This window comes from Rhinolophus ferrumequinum, chromosome 4 (assembly GCF_004115265.2).
Source record: "Rhinolophus ferrumequinum isolate MPI-CBG mRhiFer1 chromosome 4, mRhiFer1_v1.p, whole genome shotgun sequence".
Classification (NCBI taxonomy): domain Eukaryota; kingdom Metazoa; phylum Chordata; class Mammalia; order Chiroptera; family Rhinolophidae; genus Rhinolophus; species Rhinolophus ferrumequinum.
The window spans coordinates 95345237-95367178 of NC_046287.1; positions in this window are offsets into that span (position 1 = coordinate 95345237).

Here is a 21942-nt window from a genome sequence, read left to right on the forward strand (position 1 = left end):
CCATTTTACAGATGAGAACTGTACAGAGATTTATCATCTTGCCCAAGGTCATAGCAGATCTGGGACTGAACCCTGGGCTGCTCACTCTAGAACCTGCTTGTTTTAGTTCCCTGTGCTGTGACCAATTACCACAAACTAGATGGCTTAACAGAACATAATTTACTCCCTCACAATTCTAAAGGCCAGAAGTCCAAAATCAAGGTGTCAGCAGGGCTGTGCAACCACCGGAAACTCTAGGGGAGATTCCATTCCTTGCTTCTTCCAGCTTCCGGTGTGTCCCTTGGCTGGTGTCCACGTCACTCTTCTCTCTGCCTCCGTGGTCTCACAGCCTCTTCCTCTTCTGTCTGTCTCTTCTCCATGTGTTTCTCATAAGGATACTTGTCACTGGCTGAGTCACCATCACGGGTATAATCCAGGATGATGTAATCTCAAATCCTTGACTAAATTACATCTACAAAGGTCCTTTGTCCAAATAAAGTCACATCACAGTTTCTGGAGAGTAGGACATGGGCATATCTTTGGGGGGGCCACCATTCAACCTACTACAATCTTCTGAACCAAAACATCATATTTTGAAAATGGTGACGTGTTTGAAGCAACTAAAGCTGCTTTGGGGTGAGAACATAAAAGATTGTCTATGTTGGAGGCAAAACAGCTAGTTAACATTTGGGGGAAATGCATTTTGTCTTAGGGGGCGATGAAGAGGGTGGGGAAGATATTACAGTATTTATTCCCCTGTGAATTTGACCCACTGTGAGTCCCCTGGCCAGAAGCTGGAGGGAATTTTTTCAAAATTGACCTAGTAAAACTGAACAAAACCAAAAAGATTGAGGGGCCCAGGGTTCAAAGTGAGGGGCGAGTATCAGGAATGTGGAATTGCCTCTTTTCTAATACACATTTCGCTTGTTAATGTTGCCTGTAAAAATATCTATTTCTGGACTGAGAAGCCCCGTCATTTCATCATAGCAGACTTTGACACATAGTTCATTATGAATGAAGCAGTGATAACCTGTGTCACGTCGGGCAAACAAAATTGCCATTGTTTGGGGGGTATTCCTGTTTGGTAAAGTTTAAGCAGCTGCAGCTGCTCTGAATTCCCTCCTCCATCTCAACGCTCTTTGTGACAACACACTCACTTTCTCATCATTAACTGTCATTCTCAGATAGATACGAATGCAGAGGAACAGATATAAGTCAGTTAAGCCCAGCAGTCCATGATAGCCATAGAGGATTGAGCAAATACCAACCAACAAGCTAAAAATGTCCCTAGAAAATGCAGGCTGTTGTCCAAAGCTTTTCAAGATTTTTAATCAGGCGTGTAACTAGTGAAAGATTTGTTGCGTCCTGCATTACTAAGCGTCACTCCCACTAACACAGCTCTGCATCAGGCATAATTAATTTGGTGTTTTTGAGGCTGAGCATGATTTTCTGAAACCACACTATCTCACTGTTAGGTAGCATTGATTAAATTTTACAAGTAAAACACAAACATAAAGCCTGCACACTGGCTTTCTGAGGTAAGATTTTGCATAAGTAGACAAGAGCCATTTTGAGTCTTCATTTTCTGCTGGGAAGTATCGAGTCACACAGAGTTCCCTATTTGGTCTTGGCATAAATTTGACAACATCCCTGGATCTTTTATTCATGTCTCTAATGAAAAAAGAAAGCAAAAACTGAAATAAAACATTGTGTATTGATGAAATGTCTTAGCTCTTGTAAGCTTTATGTCAATTTATCTAATGTAATAATTTAATTCTATTGTAAAAGTAACACATATTCACTACAGGTCATTTTGAAAATGAAAAAGCATGGGGAACAAATTGAAAACCCTGTAACACCACTATGCAGTGATAACTCATGTTCATATTTTGGTATACATTTTTGGTGGTAATATTTTGGGTTTTTACGTATTTATATATAGATACCGTGTATTGAATTCCTACTATGTGAAAGGACTATAGTAGGCATACAGCTGACAAATGATTTCTCATATAAATCCACAAAATAACTCTCTAAAACAGACACTATGATCCTCATTTTTACAATGACATCCTGAAGCCCAGTGAATTCCCAGGCCCTCAATTAAAAAGTGACAAGCCTAAATCTTTCTGATTCCACACCTAAAGCCTCTGACTACAATGTTCTATGGTTTCTCATTTACTCAAATCCTGTGATATATATATATAGGCATACCTCATTTTATTGCACTTGACTTTATTGTGTTTCACAGATACTGTATTTTTTTTTTTTTTTAATAAATTGTAGGTTTGTGGCAACCCTGCATCAAGCAAGTCTGATGGTCGGCACCATTTTTCCAACAGGCTCAGATGATGGTTAGCATTTTCTTAACAATAAAATATTTTTTAATTAAGGTATTTACATTTGTTTTAGACATAATGCTACTGCACTCTTCATAGACTACAGTATAGTATAAACATAACTTTGATATGCGCTGGGAAACCAAAAAGACTAGTGTGGTTTGCTTTATTACGATATTCACTGTATTGTGCAGGTCTGGAACCAAACCCACAATATCTCCACGGTACGCCGGTATGTTACCGTGTATACGTTACATGTGTGTATATGTACACATATATGTTAGCGTGTAATATATATATGTTCCCCTATTTGGAACTTTATTCTGACTTTCATGATAGGCATCATAAGCATTTCCCTATATTAACTATTTCTAGAAAATACTACTTTAATGAATGTATAGTATTTAATTGCATGAATATATCTAATTCACTAATTATAACATTATAATTAGCATCACTGAACATAAATCTTTAGCCACGGATTATTTCCTTAGGATAACTCCTAGGAAAAGAGTGCCCCGAGAGCGATGAATATTTTTCAGGCTCTTAATATTTATTCTGAGTGTTGTACAGTAGTTTACATATTATAAAAGATCTACTAAGCCAGAAACCATTCACTTGGGGAGTGGAGCTGAGGGATAGAGGTACATTGATGAGAGGAGAAAGGAGAGAAAAGAACAGAAAAATGGGGGAAAGCTTCTGATTAAGGAGTAAGTTAAATCAAGGATGAGCAGGGATCCTAAGACATTGCCAGATGTTGACAGGTTGTGTTTCTCTCTTCCTTTCTTTAACAGGTTCATCAAGGGCCCCCTGGCATAACTCTCCTCCCACCTCTGTTGATGCAAAAAGGAGACGGGAAGTTGCTATCTGCCTTTGCAAGTGCTTGCTACTCCCACTGGACCGGACCCTCCTTTGCCCTCGTACACCCAGCAGAAGGGCTTGACATGGCTCTCTAAAGCCACCATTCATGACTGTTCTGTGAACCATGTTTACGAGAACAGAGTTTTGCTAAGCCAGGTGTGGCCAGAGGATCTCAATCCCTCTCTCTAAAATTCGTCGAGTTCAGGTTTCGTAGGACAGCCTTTACTGTCAGCTAAGTAATCCATCTTTCCTTTACTGTCAAATTCTCGTTATACTAAGACATTCTTCCATGGGGACACGGAGATCAAAGGCTTCGAAAACACTAGATAACGTCTCTGGTCTCATCTCTGTCCTAAACCTCCGACAGCTGGCCGTGATCTTCCTGCCTGCCTTCCTGGAAAGTGCCCCTTGCGTCCGGAGTCTGCACCCTCACTGCTGTCCCTGAAGTGCCCTGTGAGTGTCACCACCTGAAAACTAGTTAGCAGTTTTGATGTGTGGCTCTCTCTGCTCCTTCAACCTGTCAGTCTCACCCCCCCAGAGCCCCACCCTGACCACTCCGTCCAAGGAACCAGCCCTTCCCATTTGTTCTCTCCGCCCCTATTAGTTTCTTTCTTAGTGTTTATACTACCGGGTAGAGTAATTTTGTTAATAGGACTTATTGTTTTATGCTCATCTCTTCTAGAATATCAGATCCATGAAGAGGGGACGGCATTGTCCACTTCACCATTGTATCCCTAATACCTACAACAGTGTGGGGTGCCATAATAGATGTTCAGGAAATCCCTGTAGAAGGAAGAGAGGCAGGTGGGCCTGCCATCACCCAGCCAGCCTGGAAGATTGGTAACCACAGAGGGCCTCCCAGTCTCCGGGGGCTGCCCTCCTCCTTTGCAGCACGGGCTTACTCCCCACATCCGCTACATGCCGGGGACCTTCACAATGACCTTCATAGAGCTTCTGGCTGATAAACGCAGTGGGTTTGGGCCAGTTGTGCTGAAGTCAAGCAATCAGTGTGACATGTTTGTCCAAATTCACTCAACACTTCCTGGCCTCACAGTTATACATTTGACTTTAAAAGAACTATTGTTCGTTCAGAGCAGCAGAAGCCAGCGTTGTTATTCTAGATTGTCTCAAACCAAACGCTGCCCTCCACCCCACCCCCTAGGCCCCAGTACTGTGCACATTAGTGGTATATTCAGTCATCAGCAGCGGTACCAGGCAGGGAAAGAGGCACCCCACCACGCTGCTCTGGATCCTAAACTACTTCATTCAGTGTCACCTTTTCCTCTGCCACAACTGTACATGGTCTATTGAAAATTTCAGTGACATTTTAAAGTATAAGCCCTAAATAATCCAATTATGCTTCTTTCCTCCCTGTCATGATTTATGAAGAAGAAAAGAGATGTAGGCTTGATTATCCAATGGGATTTGGGAAAATTGATGCACATAAATTTCTCTTTTTTCACCATAATTTTTAAACAAAATCTTGGGAAGCTGGAAGGAAAGGAGGGAAGGAGCGGGGAGGGAGGGAGGGAGGGAGGAACAGGAAAGGAAAGAAAGGAAGGAAGGAAGGAAGGAAGGAAGGAAGGAAGGAAGGAAGGAAGAAAGAAGGAAGGAAGGAAAGGAGAAAGACAGAGCGGGGGAGGAATGAAAGGAGAAAAAGAAAGAAGGAAGGAAGGAGGGAGGAAGGATATACATAGATATATTGATACATGGAAGCACAGAGACCAGATAATAGAGCTGCATAGATCTACACATATAGATACACATACAGAGTAAGGAAGAGAGACAGAAGCTTATATCCTATTAGTAACTAACATGCATATAGAACTTTACAATTTATTATTATGTTACAAATTTTCTGATTTGATTGTCAGGACATACCAATGGACAGTTAAGGCAGGAGTTACTTTCCCATTTTACAAACAAGGATACAGACTCCACAGCCATCTAGAGCTCTGCCCAAGGTCACAGAGTTAAGAGTGGAAGAGCTTCCTAGGATGTCAACTCATTCCCTGCCCGTGAGTCCACTCTCTGTTATATGTTCTTGATGCAAAAGCTCTTCTGAAAAACAAAATCCCTTAACTTTATACAATCATTCATTTAAGGTTCAGGCATCTGAAATACTTTTTGGTATGATACAATGTATTTTATTGGTAAATTAGAAAATTTTCTGTGGAGCGTTTGTAATATGCTGCTGGCTCAGCAGAGCTTAGGGAAATTTATTAGTTTTGGCTTCAGCAGTCCTGAGACAGAGCACAATTTACTGTGTTCATCCGTATTCACAAGCTACCATCAGGCAATGTCTTATATCAACTGAGCCCAGAAATTACTACCGTGTATTATTTCTGATAGTGAACTAAAATTTGGGCCTTTAGCCCACTCTTCCTAGAAATCCAACCACTAATTTCCAGTGCAATGTTCTGATTTTTAATGTTTCAGTATTGCTGATATATTTTTAATTAGTTCCAGTTCAAGGAAAGAAAACATCAATTTCTTCCTCTTTTTGTCTCCTCTGAATGACTTTCCAAATGAGACAGGGTAGAGGGGCTGTTTTTACCCACTGGCGAAAACATTGTTCAGAGTTGAAAGGAAAGCAAATAGATCGATGAAAAGAGAAGGGGTACATTATTGGTGAAATACAGTTGTTTCACTTTGTGGTTTTTCCTGTTTAGGAAATGTTATAACTTATTTATTTTTTGAAAGACTCATCAGGAACCAATATTTTCTAGACTGTGCTCCTCAGTAAGCTCTGAAAACGGGACGGTGAGAGAAAGTGTTTGGGAGAGGCTGTGTGTCCCCATCGCCCTGGGAGAGCAGCAGTGCCTGTGAAACTATGAAAGCGTCAAGACATCGCTGGTAGGTGACAAGGGCACATGGCACTTTTGTGTAGCCCAGTGTCATGAAGTAATTGGACCACAAAACCTGCTTTTTGAGGACAAGCCATATTCATTAAAAAATATGCTTTAAGTCGTAGTGAATTCATGTTTAAGTTCACTCAAAATCTCATCTATAAATTACCCATTTAACTTTCATATCAAAAAAAAACTTACTAGAATATGATTATGTTGAGTAAAATCAGTGTTTCTGTGAGGTAGGGTAAGGACTAGTTAAGAGAGAGAGGACTAGTTAGTAGTAGGTTTATAGTTAAACATTTTTTAGAAGTCCTCCATCATTTATCTGTTATAACTACTTGGTTCAGTTTATAGGATTTCACACGCCCATCTTCCTTTAAATTGATCCTAAAAAGCCTTCATTTCGACTTTTTCACTCTCATTCATTACCGTCCTACTTCACCCATCTCAGTGGCCAGGGAAGTCATCATTCCTTCTGAGACCATTTCCACACACTTGAAGAGAAATTGAACACCGTCGGGAAATTTCAAATCCCTACCACTCACAAGGTCTTGAAAGAAGCTACATGAGGAATATCAATGCCAAATTGTTGGGCTCTATTCTGTTGCTTTGTGTCTTAAGTTAATTAGAATGTTTGCCACAGAGACATTGATATTAAACTTAATGCAGAGTTTTGAAAACGGATGACAACAATGACGTGCTTCACAAAACTGAAAGTAGATTGGGATGAACTAGACTTACTCTCAAGGTTTGTACATAATGACCCAGTTAACCTCACATCTTGCCATTGGCCAAGCATTATGACGCCCTCTGGTGCCTGGAACACAAAACTCATAGAAGTTTTATGAAACGTGACCATCACTCAAAGCTCTTTTATGTGCTCGAGATGATAATAATTTGTATTTGTGAATTGTACTCCTCTTCCTTGGTTACACTTATGAAACTTCCTAATAGTTATGGTTTCTATTGATTTCACATATGGATATCCCCTACCCCTCAAGAAAACAACTATGTACTAGAAAGTGTATTTTACTTGAAAACTAAAGATAGTAAAAGGTTATTTTTTTTCCTCTCAACACTTTATAGGATTTCTATCTTTTTTTTTTTGTCAAATAAATTGGGAATCATGAAAAGGAATTTAAAAATGTCAAACCATTCTCAATACCGTGTTTTATATTCCTTTAAATCTGTAGTTTTAATAATGTTCCTGAGGTCTCTGTCATCCCAGGTTTTCACAGAGTCGTACAACAGATGTATTCTAAATATAAAAGGAAATCAGTACAATTCCTCAATGGGTAAAACTCTGTTCAACACTGTCTATGTTAGCTAACACTCATAATTCTCAAAGTGTTTTTCACTTTTACCCTTGTTTAAAATTCATCCCAAAATGTCATGTCAAAATTCCATTCAGTTTTCAAGCAAAAAATGAAGAGAGGATCGTGAATAGAGGTAAAAATAAAGAGGAACATGAAAAATTAGGGAAGTGGGCAAGCCGGACATGTGTGGAAGTAGAGCAGTCCTGCTGTGAGCGTCTGTTCTCTGTGATGAGGAGTCAGTGAGTTCCAGTTTACTTCAGGAACTGCGTCGTGTAAGATACATCTTCATAGCCGTAGGGTTTTCAAATGCTAAGCATTCTTGTTCCATGGGATATAAGCCAAGAAAACACAATGCTCTTTTCCCAACAGCTTCCTTAGGACTATCTTTATGACATCTTTAAAATCATCAAGGATTTTCTAGTCACTATTGAAAAGAGGGCTTTAGCTTTTCTTTCTTTTTTTTTTTAATTAAAGTTTATTGGGGGTGATAATGATTAGTAAAGTTACATAGATTTCAGTGTACAATTCTACAATACATCATCTAAATGTCACATTATGTGTTCACCACCCAGAGTCAGTTTTCCTTCCATCACCATGTATTTGATCCCATTTATCCACCTCTACCAATCCCTTATAGAGCTTTAGCTTTTCTCATTGTCTAAAAACAACAGTTTCCATCACATCTTTGTCACTGAGTCACTACTAAAATTCTTCTAGAAGAAATGACTGAGTTTTCCTTTTAGTCATAAGCTGAGTTTCAAGAGCAAGACTACACTCATAAGAGCAACTTATTCTTTTATATTTCTTAAAATCTGATCACAGGTTCTAGACAATTAGGCATCCTAGTATTTCAGACCTAGGAAATGTTCACAGATTGTTCTTCTAGTTCAAAAAGACCATTTATCCATTCTAAAATGGATAACTTCCAAACAATCATATAGGAAGTGTAAATTTCGAGTTCAAATTGTAAATCAATTTCCCCAAACTATAGCTCTAATTTCTTCTATTTTTTCTTATTTTTACTTTAAAATAAGGACTTCAAAGACAACTGTATGTGGGTTTATTCTATATATTAATAGTTGAAGCAGAATTTAACTAACTGTTTTCTTTCAGGGACAGATTTATGGCTTTAAAGATTTAAATGTCTCTCATGTGTAAGAGGAATAGAGTTTTTCAATGTGGCATCTGAGAACAGATGTAGGACCAAGGGCTGGAACATACAGAGCTATCCTGATAGAAAAAATAGACTTGTTGAAGAATTTAAATAGGAAGATGCCTCAGGAACAGTGAAATCCCCTCCCTAGAGATTGTCAAGGAGTGCTTAATCGAGGACGCTGTGCAGGTTGTCCTTGTTTTTTTTTTATTGAAGGCAGAGAAAAAGACCATAATCTTTCTTTCAACCATGACCACGACACTCATTTCTCAAATCCCTGCTTGAGAAGGGTAATTTGAAGAGATCACCAGGGAAGGGAATGGAATATCTACTTAATATTAATACCGTGTGTGTACAAATGCTTTGTTCCGTTTATTGAATCAGTCCAACATTCCTGTAAGACAGATAGCATACCTAAGACCTGGCAGGATACATTTGAACTCTAATCCTTCAGATTCCAAAATTCATGTTCCTTCCACAAATAATATCGCTTCTTTATCCTTTCTCTGAAATTACCGCTCTAGTCAATTGTCTTCTGTAGAAAGCGATTTAAAGAGAACGGCTTCCAACTGATTTTGCAATAAAAGATGCATCCTCAAGGCACCTGCCATTCCCTTCTGCTCCTTTGGGAGCTCGTTGCTGTATCTTAATGAGGATTCTGCATTATATGTGTTCAAGTCTGTTGGCGGCTCGCTGGCCAAACTACTCTCCAAACATGAACCGGGAGCACCACTAGGCTAACCCAGGTCCGCTTTTGCATTTCAGAATCTCCCGGGCGGCACGCACAGCGCTCTCTGCTGGTAGGCACTCGACACAGAAGCGTCCAAAAGAAGCTAATATTCTTGGGACCGTCTACAGCACATGTTAATGGAACAATCACATGACTTAAAGCCAGTGATTTCGTGAATAAGCTGTAGTCGTTGCAAAATTGATTTAACCTCTCTGAATCTAACCCCTCATCTGTGAGATATTAATCAGTATCTACCTTTCAGGGTTATTGTGAGGATTAAAGAGAATTTATGTCAAGTACCGAGGCTATTGTTTATCACATAGAAGGCTCTTAGTAAACAGTAGATATTATGATCCTCAATTTGTCAGCTTCTTATTGTAATAAACACCTGTCTGCGTTTGAAACTATAAAGAGATTTTGTCAGTTTTACTTTTCGATTATTTACTATATGCCTGTTTATTCCAGAAAGCTGACTGCAGGTAGCTTTCTGAAGATAACTGCTCTATTTAGTTGACTAAGTATAGCATTTTTCTAAAAAATGTATACATACATTTACTTACAGTATACCCAGTGAGGGGCATAGAGCACTTTCTTGGAGTCTATAACATGATCTTGGTTATCAGGAAACTAACATTACAGTTGGAAAGACAAGCGCAAAACCCATAAAATAATTGGAGAGTAATTTATTACTAAAGAGCATACTACTGGGAGCTTGACAGACTTCATAAAAGAGAGACATCAGAGTGGGCTGACGAAAATCAGAGAAGTCTTCAAGAACTCCGGCAGCCCTACAATTTGGGTGGCATGGATGGGCGGTATCCTGGAAAGGAATCACACGAGTAAGGTAGGAGTAACCCCGTGGATGGGGACCTTGGAAGAGCTCCCGGTAAATACTAAAGTAGTGGAGGAAACTGAGTAGATAAGACAGAGCCAACTTATGGAAACATTTTGCCTGCAAGGAAAAGAAATCCAACTCAAGCTTTCTTAGGAATATAAAAGAGAATATGTTGGTTCTGTTAACCAGGACATACAGATCTTTCTTCAGGCAAGGCTAAATCCAGGACTGCAAAAGCTGCTGCCAGCGCTATCTCCTCTTCTCTCAGCTCAGCTTGCCTGAGATGGCCTCATTCTCTCCTAACTGCAGATGGGTGACTTCTTCTATGTTTCCAGGGAACGTGGCCAGGGACAAGCCCAAAATATCAGGCTCCATGCTTAGCAATTTCGGTGGAAAGAACATTTTATACCAGTGATTTCCTTAGTGTTGTTTACAGATGCTGGTGGGGCGGGAGAGGTTAGGTCCCTGAGACTTTTTCAGGGATCCACAAGGTCAAAACTACTTTTATAATATTAAGACATTATTTCCCTTTTTAACTGTGTTGATATTCACACAAATAGTGCAAAATCAATGTCGGCTAATATTGCTGGTGCCTTAGCCATTGGCGCTACATTGTACCAGCTGTCATTTTATTCACTGCCACACAATCACTGTTAGAAAATTAAAAATTCACTTAAATGAATTAAAAATTCATTTAAGAATGTCACTGATGAAACAGTAAAAATTATAATTCTTTTTAAAGCTCAACTCTTGAGTACATGGCTTCTAAATATGAGTACATGGGCGTGTGTGTAACAAACTAGGAAGTGTACATAAAGCACTTTTGCTGCACACCAAAGTACAATTGTGCCATGAGGAAAAGCACTGGGGCGAGTGTTTGAGTTGTGAGCTAAACTAGCCACATTTACTCGTGCATAGAATACCATTTTAACTTGAAAGAAATAATCAATAGGTAAACTAATTATTCAGATTTGGGTATTCAGCATATATTCCCTGGACAGTGTTTACTACAAATGACAAGATTTGGGCTTTCTAATTTTGAATTTAGGAAACGTCTATGTGCCATTGTATGCAAATATTAGGTTGGAGCAAAAGTAATTGCAATTTTTGCAATTATTTTTAACCTTTCAAACCACAATTACTTTTGCGCCAACTTAATACATAGTTTTCTGATGATGTCAGTGGAATGTAGTTTTGTGGCATCTTATAATGTGAAATGTGTCAACATTGTCATTTCTCAGTGACCTGATATTTTCCAAAGGATCAAGGCCTAACACTACAAAACTATGCACCAATAAAAGATCATTCAAAGGGCATAATAGACCAGTGAATTTTATTGTAGCTCAGTAGAGAAAACTCATTGATATGGTTTCAGATTCCACATTGCCACTAACCTTGAAGGAACTGTCATTTGCCAAGTTTTTGTACAGTATCAAAGAAAAGTATCCATACTATTTATTAAGGCTCTTAAAATAACCCTCCCTTGTCCAACTACATATCTGTGTGAGGCCATGTTCTCTTCATATAACAACATACGTATTTAACCACAACAACGTATTTTACAGGTTGAATGCAGAAGCAGGATTGCCTGTTTAGCCAAGCATTAAAGAGATTTGCAAAAATGCAAAATCAAGTCATTCTTCTCACAATTTTCTTTTTTTTTTTTAGGAAATATTTACGGGTTTAAAACATGCTATTTATATGACTTGACAAGGGCTAGAGCAGGTTGGGTCATGAGGTCACCTCTTTAGTAAGTAGTACATGGAAGAAAACAACAGCAGTGTGATGAACAGCCTTCCCTTACAATGTGGGGTGTTATTAAGAGAATAAGGAGTGAGTGAAGCTGAACAGGCAAGCACAGCAATGGTACCCTACAGACAGTGATTCTACTTTTGGTCATTTGAGAAATACTCTCCCGGCAGCATTGTGCAGATTATTTCAGTGGTGAGAACCTGAATCAGACGCACATCACAGCCAGCTGGAGCATCACTCCAGAGATGAGCTACAAAAGATCTGGATTGAAATTATGACAGTAGAATTAGGAAGCAAGAGATATATCAAAAAAAAATAAATAAAAGGAATAATAAAACTCTCCATTTGGATAGACACGAGAAAAAGGGAAAGGAGAGGCACAGATGACTCCAACATCCGTAGCCTTGGAAAGGGACCAAGTGTGTATTTGCAGCTGGTAGGAAGAAGGTATGTTTAAGGTAGGCAGCCAAGAGCGCACCATTTCATCAGGAGACTATATGCCCTTTCTAAATGCATGGCAGAGTCTGCTGAGCATGACCATGACCTGAAATCACATGGCTCTTTGGTGGCACAGAGATGCCTAAGTGGATAGTCTTATTATTCTTCAATCTCTGCTCCCGAGAGATCACATGGGGTCTATGGGTCAATTTTCTAATGTCTCTTGAGAAATAAAAAGATTATAATGCCTCAATGACTCAACTTTATGGTGAAGAGGAACGAACAGCGTTTCACCTTCAAGCACAGTGAAGGGTGGCGAGCATTTTTCAGTTAAGTGGAGCTTCCTGAGGCTGTGGGCTCAGGCCATGACCCACTTTCTGCTCCTAGCAGTTGTTCAGACCTATCAGGTATGTTCTTTCCCCTTTGCTTCAATTTCTTAACTTGCAAACTGTAGGTAAGAACCCCTTATAAAAATATTTAGAAGTCTCATTACTTAACATTTATGAAGTGCTACATGTTACATGAATATGGAAAGCGGTAAGGATGGTTACCCCAGGGCTCTATCTTCATACCATATCTTTCTTGCCAATTGTTTCCCCAATCACATTATAGAATTAGAAGAGAATAGTTAAAAATGGAAATGAGGACAGAAGAAAAGAATAGGAGCTCAACAGCCATGGGGGTGAAATGTACTTTCAGATGGCACTGAAAGCAGAATGTTAATCAAAAAGACAGAGAAATATGAGGAGCCTGATCATGGCAGGAACTGACAAGGCTAACTGTGCAATTGAGCCAGTATATGAGGAAAAAAGATATCTCGGAAATGCAAGATTACAGGAAAGGAGAATAACAAGGCCAAAATGCTACATCCAGCCGACCCTGTGGCTCAACGACAGTGCTTTGATCTTTCTGAGGTGCTGAGTGAAGTGCTCTGGTGGTTTCTGGGGGGTTTCTCTGGAGTTGTTTTGTGCCAATCACGGACTGTTGGTGCACTTGCTTTTGCCCCCACTGTTTCCTGGGGACCCCAGGCCATAACTTCTCATCTTCTGGAAACAAGAAGGGCTGTGTAGGAATTTGAGGGCATATGTGTGCACATGTGTACATGAGTGTGTGTGTGTGTGTGTGTGTGTGTACACACTGGGCCACAACAGGCAATACTGTTCCATTCTTGAGTGCTATTGTTAGGGAACTGGAGAGTCCTGCACCCTGGATTTTAACAAACGCTGTGTTAAAATTGGCTGATTGTGGGCATTTTGCAGAGATCAGTCTGACTGAGTTACTTCCTGGGATTATTGCTCATAAAGATTTTCATGTCATGTTTAAAATAAGCAACATATAGAGCTGTGATGATAAATGAGTCAGATAACCAACAGTTTATAGAGCTTAAAAACATATGCATGCCTAACCAGCTTCTCACATCCTCCCAGTCCTTCCTTCACCTAAAACTAGATGCCCTTGTAGCATTATCAACAGCTGGTCCATCCTCATCACTCATGGATCAAAGATTTTTAAATCTTACACATGTAATCAACAGCCGTATGAAAGAATTGCTCTTTACATTGTATAACTGCCCTCGCTGTTCCAATACTACAAATAGGGATTTCCAAAGGCTGTGTTCCTGATTGAACTAAATTTAGCACTTCTAATTCCCCAAGAAAAAAGGATGTCACTTGTCACAGAAAGTAGTAGTTTATTACATAAAGAGAGACTATTTTAACAACCAAGTGACTAGAGAATACAAACAGGCAAAGTGATGCTTTAGAATGCCTGTGACCGACTTACATCAATCCTTTTCTCCGGCTGCAGTGACTGAGAATAGATGACCTTAAGAAAGTAAGCAGCAAAGCACTTAGGCTCCAGACACAAACACCTTGGATTCAAATCCTGTCTCCCCCACTGACTAAGTGTGCGCAGGTTAATGAACTTCTCTATTTTTTGTGTAAAGATACATCCTAGAATGATCTCCAATCACTCAAGATTATCCACACCCTTGTATAATCTCCTCCCTTTGAGTGCTAGCTCCTAACCACAAGAAGCTGTGGATTTGCTTCTCACCAACAGAATATGGCAATACTCTGGAAATTTTGCAGGCATGATTAAAGTTCCTAATCTGTTTAGGATTAATCTGCTCCTGTATTGTTTTATAACCACAGTATGATATAAATGTATGGTGTAAAAATTAAATAATCTAATCAGAGGTCACAATAAGTCATCAAAAAAATTGAAATAATTATACAGATTATTTGACATATGCCCACGGTCATTAATGTTGAAACTCTCCCTAAGTGCATAATATATATTAAAAAAATAGCTAATTATTATATTACAGCTAATTATTATTATAATAGCTAATTAATGTAATAATAGCTAATTATCATATTATTAGCAAGATGCAAAAATTTAAATGACACATTCATAACATATTGAAGAAAAAAGAAACTTAAATGTTTCAGTCAATCTACTTGATAAAATTTCATTAAACATAATGGAAAATGTTTAGATCAAGGGTGTCCAAACTTTTTTCAACGGTTTTCACCAAGGGCCACATGCGGTAAAACACACAAACAGCCGGGCCACTCACTCGAGGTGAAGTACGTGTTGCCTCACCTGGTTTATTTAAGTAAACTAAATATATTTTTGGAATTTGCTGTGGGCCAATTAACAATGGATCATGGGCCGCAGTTGGCCCGCGGGCTGCAGTTTGGACACCCCTGGTTTAGATGCTTCTTTGGAGGTTTTCCACTAAATACTAAAATTTAAAAAGGCACAGACCATAGGGGAGGTAGCTATTCTTCCTGAAAGAGTAATAATAGCTGAAATAATACACAGAAGGCAATATTATATCAAACAAAAATACATGACTATGTCAGCAGATATCAGAAGACTCACAGCAAATTGGCTGAAGAAACATTCATTAGAACTAATTACAAATTGACAGAAGTTTGCCACTAAACAGTTAAATAATTGTACAGGAATTATATATATGTCAGTTTATAGTACTTGGTAGATTCTTTCAAAAATAAAATAAATGGAGGATTCTGGGTTTTGTGATCCTCTTAAGGAAATATGTACAAGATAAGACATTCTTAACAGTAAATAATTTTTGACAAACAAAAGTTTGTAAAAATTTCGTATAATAATATATCTACTAATGCATGAAAGCTTTAGCTAGATTTTAAATAGCAGGCGCCAAAGAAAGTATACATATTTTAAGAAAGGAAAAAACTGTATTAAAATTGTAGTACTCAATATATACCAATAACAAAAGATGAATACAAGTCATGTTTGACTTCTGCAATTACAAGAAGTGATCAAAGTGGTTACCATCAGTGTTGAGACACTTCTGGTTACGGCGAACTACTGCTTGAGCAACGTTGACCAAAGTGTCCACTTATATACACGTTCTTTTGGCACTCAATTATATTATGAAAGTTACACATACAGTGCCACACATAAAATTCATTTGCTACATCATCATGTATAAATTATATCAGCAAACGAGTTGAAGGCAGAAAAGCACAGAAAGCTAACAGATACCATCAATGTGGTTAATATCATAAAAAGACTTTAGAATATATTATAACTTCTAGCTATGCAAACACCAGCTTGCCCCAGAACAACACTCCTATTACCGGAGGGTGGGACCTTCTCGGCACAGCGTCCAGGTTCTTGGCGTCTCGAGCAAAGAATTGAACAAGATATCAAAATAAAGTAGTGTAAAAGCAGTTTATTAGAAGAGATAGTACACTTCAAAGAAATAGAAGCGGATCCGAGCAGTAGAGAATGTCTCAAGGGCCCAAGGTGGCATTATTAGGAGCAAAAGTACACTCCAAAGAGTTTGGAGCAGGCCGAGGCAAAGAAGAAGCTCAAAAGGCAAAAAGGCCCAGAGGGCTAAGGGCTCGGGCTCAAAAAGGGCCTGACTGGCGAGGTCTTGGAGTTTTTATCCTTTTTTCTCTAGAATGGGCTGTTCCTTTCCAGGTGTGGGACCACTTGATTGACATCTGTGGCTGACAGGAGGCTATTACCTCATCTTTTTAGACTGTGCAGGTGTGAGTGGCCGGTTTGAGCTAGTTGGGTATCTTGTACCCATTTGTTTACAATGAAATGGGGAAGTTTTGGACAGAGCAGGGAGGTCTTTTGGGCGGTAACGCAGAGACCCAATGTCTATCTCTAACTGCCTGCCTTGTTTTCCCCTTAAGAGACATGATCCCCACAAAATATTGAGGGACAGGAGGTCTGTTCTTCTGTATCTACTTCCTGCTGGGCAGAGGCGTAGAGCTGTCCCTACCTATTGGGGGATTCACGGAACTCTCACCCTGTCTGATCTCAGATGAGAGGAAGTGGTCTTTGGTTGGGACTGGTAATCTTGCTGGGGTATTCTCTGTATACCCAAGGCCCCTGAATGAGGAAAAATAGATTTTAATTAATAAATCTGTTAGCTCTCTAGAGCCTGTGGCCATTCAACCAGTCGTTTATGTGGTATCAATTGTCTAGGAGCTGGGCCCAGAATGACTTGGAAAGAACTTTAGGCTTCAATGATTACAAACAACAGCTATACTGGCCTGGGGGGTCTGGAATGGCTTGGGGGATGCTGGGAAGTCACAGGCTTTTAAGTAGGTATCTGAGAGACATTCCGTGATTCAGGCTGGGAGCAATCTTTAGGATTCAGAAACTGATTAGAAGGGTAATCAAAGCCAGCGGGTAAGGAGCTAAGAAACTAGGGAAAAGGAGACTTAAAATTTCTATAGTGAGGGAGTTCCCATATCACTTGCAAGTACAGTTAGAAAGAGCGTGTACAATTTTTAAAGTCTAATTGAAAGCATCAGATCAAGAAGGCAGAACTTGAGGGTCAAATATTCCAGAGACAAGGGAAGGTCAGAGAAGTAAAACCAAAACTGTGTTCTGCTTTTCCCTTTGAGGTATTTGCTAATTCATGAGCAGAGCAAAACTAGAGGCTAAGAAACCCAGAAGAGCATGTCAGCTAAAAGCTGAGAAGCTAGGCAGAGCTACCAGCAATCTCTTTGTGTTTTGGAGACAAAAACTGAATTTCGGAGCCCATCAAGGAGAGGAAGTCCCAGTGAATACCTGGCTCTTGGATGCAACCCCTGAAGGATAACATCCTGAGAATAAAGTACAAAATAGTTAAGGCTTTTAAAATACTGCAGTCCAGAATGGAATCAGTACTATCTCTGATTAGATAAAAGTGATCTACTCCTACCCTCACTACCTGTCATAACCTAAAACTAATTCCCTCTACGCAGATATTCTTATGATCATATAAAATATCTAACATTCAATTAAAAATACCAGGTATACCAAGAAACATTATCAAGACTAAACAAAAAGAATACAAGAACAGACCTTAAGAAGAGTCAGACAAGAGTTATCAGACACAGACTTTAAAATATCTGTGATTAATAGGTCCAAAAAATGATGGTAACAGAATTTTGGGAGAAAAGTGGACTATATTTTAAAAATCAAATAGAAATTCTATAACTAAACAATAGTTAAAATCAATCATTCAATAGATGAATTCATCAGCAAATTGGGCACAGTTGAAAAGATTACTTTACTGAATAGAAAAAAAACATGCAGATTAAAGCATGAAAAACTATGGGAAATTCAGAAAACAGTATAAGAAATATATAAGAATGATTAAAATGTTCTATGATATATGTAATCAGCATCCCAAAATGATAATACAGTGAATGAGGCAAAAGAAATATTGAAGAGATGTGGTATACAATCAGGAAAAATTGATAGACATCGACCTGGATATTTAAGACATGCTATAAACACCAAGAAGGCAAAACAATAATAAATTCACACTTATGCACACCATAGTAAAACTGTTAAATGCCAAAAACGGAAGTCTTAAAGATAGCCAGAGAAAGCAGTCACCTTATCTTCAAGAAAAAATAAGACTGGGCTGAATTTTTAACAGAAAATAAATCAGCCAAAAGACAATAAAAGGATACATTTACAGGGCCAAAAAGAAAGTGCCAAACTAAAATTATGTAGTCCATGAAATGAAGGTAATTCATTTCAGAAATGAAGGTAAAATTGAGATGTTTTCAGACAAACAAAAACCGAGAAAATTCATCACCGGTAGACTTTCTGAAAATAATTGCTAAAGGAAATTTCTCAAGCAACAGGAAAACAATCTTAAATAAAAACATGATGCAAGGGGAAATACAGGGTGGCAGAAAGTGGTAAATATATGGATAAACATAAATAAAGTTTGACTATACAAAATAATAATAGTAATGTGCTGCAGAATTTAAAATGTACCAAAAATATATAACAATAATGTGAAAGGCAGAACAGGCATGAATGGAGTCGAAGTATTCTGTTTCCAACATAATCAGAGGATTGATAAAAATATTTTTATTAGATGACAATATGTCAAAGGTAAGCATTAAATAATAATAAAAGAAGGTATAATAGACAAGGTAACTAAAATTAAAATTAAAAACAGAAATACTGCTCTAAAAGAAGACAAGATAGTAAAATGATGACTATAGAGAACAACATGACTAAAACACTTGACACGTTTCACGTATATGAACTACTACACACAGAAATTGCAGGATATACATGATTTGCACATGCACATGCAACATTTACTACAATTGCCAATATGCTGGGCTATAAGGCAATTCTCTACAAGTTTGCCAAGGATTGAAATTCATACAGAGGATATTCTCTGACTGAGATATGCCCCATGTGTTTGGAAATCAAACAATATAATTCTAAACTAAGCCATGGATCAAGAAGAAATCACAGTGAAAAAAAATGAACTTAATAATTATACTTATGTACAAGACAAAATAAAATTTGTGGAGTGCAGTTAAAACTATTCTTACAAAGAAATGTATACCCTGTGATTAATATATTAGAAAAGAAAGGTTGCAAGTCAATGATCTAAGAATCGAATTCAAGAATTTAGATAAAAGCTTAACAAATTAACTCCCCCACAAAAAAGTAAGGAAGTAGAAAGGAAACAAAAAAATTAGGACTAGAAAATAATACAATAAAATACAACTAATTCAATAGAGAAAATCAATAAAACTGAGAGAATACAGTCTGTCAATAACAAATATACAAAGATGGCATCATCTCAGATTTTACAAATATTTAAAGGACAATAAGAGGAAATTATAATTTTATGCTCATGGGTGTTTTTTCCTGATACCAACAACCAATTCTCGAATTGTCCAGGCACCAACTGGGTGTCCAACAATTCCATTCCATTCTATTCTGATGCTATCCACCCAGAGTCAATGCAGATTCCACAGGTTAAGCAAGGGCTCGGTCCCAAAGGACCGCTTCCACTTCAGACACTAGTCACAGATCCAGGGCCGCCCATGCTTCCGACCAACTTGCTACAACACAGGGATTCCCTCCTCAGGTTCCATGATTTGCTAGAACAGCTCACAGAACTCAGGCAAACAGTATGCTCGTACTTAGGTTTACTGGTTTATTATAAAGAATACAGCTCAGGACTGGACAAATGGAAGAGATGCGTAGGGCAAGATATGGGACAGGAGTAGACTGTTTATAGCAGCACCATCTGTTAATAGCAGAAAAATGAAAAGTTTTCAAATGTTGATTTACAATACATAAATAATTGTGCTATATTCACACAATGGCATACCATTCAGTAATGAGAAGGAAGATATCACAAATACACAAAATAATGTTGAGAAAACCAGACACAAAATACTATTGTATGATTCTACTTGTATAAGTCGCAAAAAAACAGGCAAAACAAATTGATCTACAGTGTTAAAATTCAGAAGAGTGGTTACCCTGAGAAAGGCAGTTACTAGTAGGGTTCCCCAGGGGGGTCTCTAGCATGCTTCTCAACATTACGCTTGTTTCATGGCTGCTTTTACTTTGTGAAAAGTCATCAAGTTGAATATTATGACTTTTCCGAATGTAAGTTAAACTTGTACAGGGTTAAAAAACAAAACATGATTTAAAAAATGGGATAGAGCTTATTTCCTAGAGAAAGTGAAGACTATGCCAACAAATCTAACATGAAAACTTCCAATGACTTTATTTTTTTAAGTTACTTTCATGACTTTGAAGGCATTTTAGTTTGCAGCTCTTGCTTTTTGAGGCAGAATATAGAATACAATCCTTATTTTTTTGTGGTTGGGCTTGAGCTATGTCTCTGAAAATGGCAGATCTAAGCTACTAAAGTGCTGCTTGAGGAAATTTGCAAACATCTTTGGACTGGGTGGAGGGCACGCGGGGAGTGGAGAAACATCTTAAACTAAGTCAGGTAACAGAAACCTCGGTGAAGCCCCGGGTTGTCTCCCTTCCTGATGGGTCTTCTGAATGAACAAGCGCCATGGGCATCATCGTGTGACTGAGGATTGAGAAAGCAGCCACCTGCATGCAGGGCTAACTCTACCATGAAGGGAGCAGAAACATAAGGAGGGCCAGGTACTCCACTGGCACCCCACAAATATTAACAGACTAGCGGTTTGGGAAACGATGATAAAAGGGCCACCTACCCCAAGGAGCACCTTAGGGAACAAATCTTATTGCTTTCAGGTAGCCATGTAGACTTTTTAAAAAGTAGCCAAGTTAATCTAAAACATAACTTCAGTTAGATTAACTTTAGATAAGGAGTATCTAAAATTGTCCTAATTCATTTTCTGAGTTACCTAGTTATCGTCTTCTGCGTATTTCAAATTGGTGTTCCTATATGCGTGTTACATGCTAATTTTGCACAGCTACAGAAGTACAGAAAAGCACCAACCAAGAGTCAAACGACAGTTTTAGTCCCAGCCTTGCCATTTATTAGCTATGTGACCTCACGTAATTCATTCCCTTGATCTTCCTGGGCTATGTTTATTCATCAGTAATATAAGAGATTTTGACTAGACAATTTCTATAGTTTCTTCTAGTGCTAACATTTTCCTGTTAACCAAATGTCCAATCCATGTTAGTACCGACATTCACTTGCTTGGGCTATGATAACGAAGGACCACAAATAGGGTGGCTTAGAACAACAGACTTGGATTATCTAACAGTTCTGGAGGCTAGAAGTAGGAAATCAAGGTGTCAGCAGGGCTGCTTCCTGCTGTGGGCTCCGCGGGCAGGATCTTCTCCATGCCTCTGTCCTAGCTTTCCGTGATGGTGATTTGCTGGCACTCTTTTGTATTCCTCGGCTTGTAGAGGTATCCCCCTGATCTCTGCCTTCATCTGTCATGGCATTTTCTCTCTGTGTGTCTGCTTCTCTGCTCAAAGGCCCCCCATTTATAAGGATACAAGTCATATTGGGTTAGGTCCCACCTTAATAACCTCATCTTGACTAACTAACATCTGCCATCACTTTATTTACATTCTGGGGTACCAGAGATTAGGACTAAAACACTTGAATTTTAGGGGGGACACAATTTGACCCATCACAGACTTTATTTCCCAATCAGGTCCCATTTGACTGCTACTGGAGACTGAGGAGTCAACATGTTTTTGGGAGACACAATTTGACCCATAGTAGCACCCATGGGTATTAATTTAGTCTAGGAAAATTATCCCATAACACAACCTACCCCTTGTACCTTCTCAATCCTTAAGTAGAATCTAGGAAGCCATGGCCTTGTCTCCCAGAGCTACTATGCCCGTGTGCACGCTATATTGACCATCACCTGCCACCTGGGTTACTTGTTA